A 3,541-nucleotide genomic window follows, 5' to 3' on the forward strand; every position below is an offset into this window, starting at 1 on the left:
AGAAGAAATGCATTTTACCTTAATACACACATCTGTAACAGTATCCGAAATCGGAAGTCATCAGTTGCAAGTTTGTTGATAATAGAAATTAAAAATTATTGAGGAATTTTTCTTCAAATGTTTGGCGTGTTCTGTTCCTGAAAGATTTACTAATATTCTGGAGATTTTTTTCAAGTTCTTCGGCCTTTTCCTTAGGGAAATTTTGTTTCTTATTTGCTGCTAAAAAATGGCGTCTGATTCTGTCAATGATTTCGATGGAACTAAATGAAAACGTGATAAATTAATGTCTGATGTTTACAGGCTCCCGCTAGACGGCGTACTCGAGAGTTGCGATCGCGAATTGCAAAAAATGAGTAAAAACAATCCCACGGACAATGCGACGGATTTGAGGTTATGTCAAGGTACGTCTCTTGTGAATATCAATTGATTGTTAGGTTTTCTCTTCTGAAATTACATTATGACGCATTCACATACATTATTAATACAAATACATTAATACAGGGCGAGACAATGAGGCATCCACAAGCACTTCCACTGGTTCAACAGGTCGACGAGGGAAAAATGCACAATATTACCGTGATTACAGAGCACGGAAGCGAGCGGAGCAGGAAAAAGAGTCGTTGAATCGAACTAGTGATCCTTCTACGACTGCTGATTCTTCTACAATTAACGTCGCAGGTTGCGAAGTTTAACTTCTTCCGCGAGAAGGGAATCCACGCACTATTTTTTTTTAAAGTTCTTACTCAATTTTAACAGAAAATAAAAGTAAAGAAAAACAGTCTGATAACTTAATGACAAAACCACCATAAAATTTATTAACAAGAAAGCTATTTGTAAAGGCTTAGAACATTTAAATTACATTTTATTTGACATTTTTAAATGAGTTCAAGCTAAATAATAATTTTTTGTCACTTAGAGGACTACTAAATTTCTTAGTAATTTGTTCAAAGTTAAGGCAAACTGTTCAGTATAGAAAACTATAAAAGAAAAAAACTGAATTTCAAAATGAAAAAGTTCGGAGGTAGAAATTTTCCAGTATCATTAGATAGTATTAGACAGAACCTCCATTTAAGCTTTTTTAAAGATTGCACGATCATGCATTTTCTTTTTTTAACAATTAAGCAAGATCGAAACGTTTAAAAATTCAAAATTAAGTAGGAGCAAATACTTATAAAAAAATTAATGACTTCGACTTAAATACCACTGTTTTAAAAACAATTGTTTACATATATCTAAGACTTACGCATTATTTTCCTCTTTTTTTCGAACTTAATAGAAAAAGTAAACATTTGTCTTTTATATGTCTATAGATTATTAGATTAGATAAGATATTAAAGATTGTTTTTAAAGGTTTAAATTTAGTTCTTCTACCACGGCATAAGTTTTTGGATGTAATTAACTTTAATACGTGTAATCCAAAATACATAACACAGGAATAATTATACTTTATCTTGAAAAATAATGCTTAATAAGTTTAAGTATAAAAAGTACAATTAGTTTTTTTATCTAATTATGTGTTGAAGGAATTTAATATTATACTTTCACAATTTTCATAGATATATAACTACAGTAAACGTAGTTATAATATTCACCCGATTTAGTTAGTGTGAGTTATATCTAAGCATATATAGAGGTTATCATTAATTTATTGTTATGTGGTTCATTATTGATTTGCTTTAAAACATCGTGGTCCTTAGGTTAATACCTAAGGACCACGATTGGACCGTAATTGAACAACACTGATCTAAGAAAAGTTAAGCAACACTGATCTTGGAAACAGTTTGTAAAGTTTGCAACTAACGACGGAATACTATGTGTTGAAAAAATTATGGCATAAAGTACCGGCACTTTGGGTGCATCATCAGGAAAATCCATTTTTACTGCTAAATATTATACCATAATTTTTACAGTAATATTTATTCATTTGGAGTTATTCAGTGACTTAACGGCAATTATTATTGTAAAAACTACGGTATATTAGATTTTTTGTTCCGTAACATGTTCTGGTAAAATGGATTCTATGGTAAAAAGGACCAGTAACCTGAGTACCGATGCTATTTACCGGTTCTACCTGAGTGCCTGTGGTCTTTTTCAGTAACTTTAAGGTAATTATTATTGTAAAAACTGGGGTGTATCAGATTCTTTGTTCCGTAACATACTCTGGTAAAAATGAATTTTATGGTAAAAAGAACCGGCTACCTGAGTGCCGATGCGTTTTACCATAATTTGATCAAGAATTGTTCGCAATGTTAGCGTCAATAATACAATGGTGTAGAAATTATTCAAGCTTCAGTTTAAATAAGTAGCACCATTTCTCTCTTAATTTTGCTCTTTAGTGCATAGGCTATTTCTGTTTTATTTCAATTTGTGTATTACCAAAATAAATTAAGCCTCATTGGCGTTAATATGAATTTGCTAATTTTTTACGATTCTCTTAAACGAAAAAATAACTTATCACCTTTACTTTTGCTTTTTGGGGCATAAATTAATTAATCCACTAATAATAATATATAAAATAATAAAAGTTTAAGGCAAAAAAAGATTTTATGGCAAAAAAAGATTTTATGGCAAAAAAATACCGAAACTAAGAGTTATGATACTATCTTCTATAGTTTGATTCGCAATTTTTGACAGTGTACTATTAGAAAACAAATTAATATCCACTTTGAATAAATTGTTAAATCGTAAAACTGTTCAGTGTTTCAAAGAAATTTTGCTCATGATTTTCATCACGTCTAGTTTATAAATTAGCTCTTATTGAATTCACAGAAGCAATTACTGCTAACGATAATTATTCAAAATACAAAAATAAACCGCCATTGTTACAGACACATAATTTAAAATTTCACTCAAAGTAAATTTCTTGAAAGACTTCAATACAAGCATGAAGGAAATTAAAATTTCAAATTCTCGATAAACTATTACAGAAATTTAATTCCTCGTTTCCTTTCATCATAATTCAAGCTAGAATATCCAAGTATGTCCAATTAGTGGAATGATTTCTAGAATTTTCTTACCCATTATCGCTTGATAAGCGATAAATATTATCATTATTGCGATATTTTCCCAGGAGTTTTCTGGATTAATCGACGCTATCTTTCACGGTGTTATACTACAAATGAGATGCATTCGCTCAAGGGATACATTTTACACGCTGAAAGTCATCAATAATTGGCGAATCGAAATGGGGTAATTGCTATGGAAGGCGCATTGGTTGCCACTTTAAAGAACGATATGATTTATTTTGTATTAACCAATGTGATTATAGGTGTTATTCTTGCCTCTAACTGCGATCTAAAGATGAAATAACTTAATGTTTTATAAATGAAACAAAGAGATTGTGATACGCATCAGTTAATAATAGACTGCCATATCTTTAAAATAAAGATAATAACGTTTATTTTAAAATTTGGCACGATAAAGAAGATTTGAATAAAGAAAGAAGTGGGATTTACTACTTTTTAAATGATATTTCGCCAAACACACATGTAAATTCAGATTCTGTATTTAACACACATAACAAATATATATATATATTGAC

Source organism: Parasteatoda tepidariorum, chromosome 5 (assembly GCF_043381705.1).
Source record: "Parasteatoda tepidariorum isolate YZ-2023 chromosome 5, CAS_Ptep_4.0, whole genome shotgun sequence".
Taxonomy (NCBI): domain Eukaryota; kingdom Metazoa; phylum Arthropoda; class Arachnida; order Araneae; family Theridiidae; genus Parasteatoda; species Parasteatoda tepidariorum.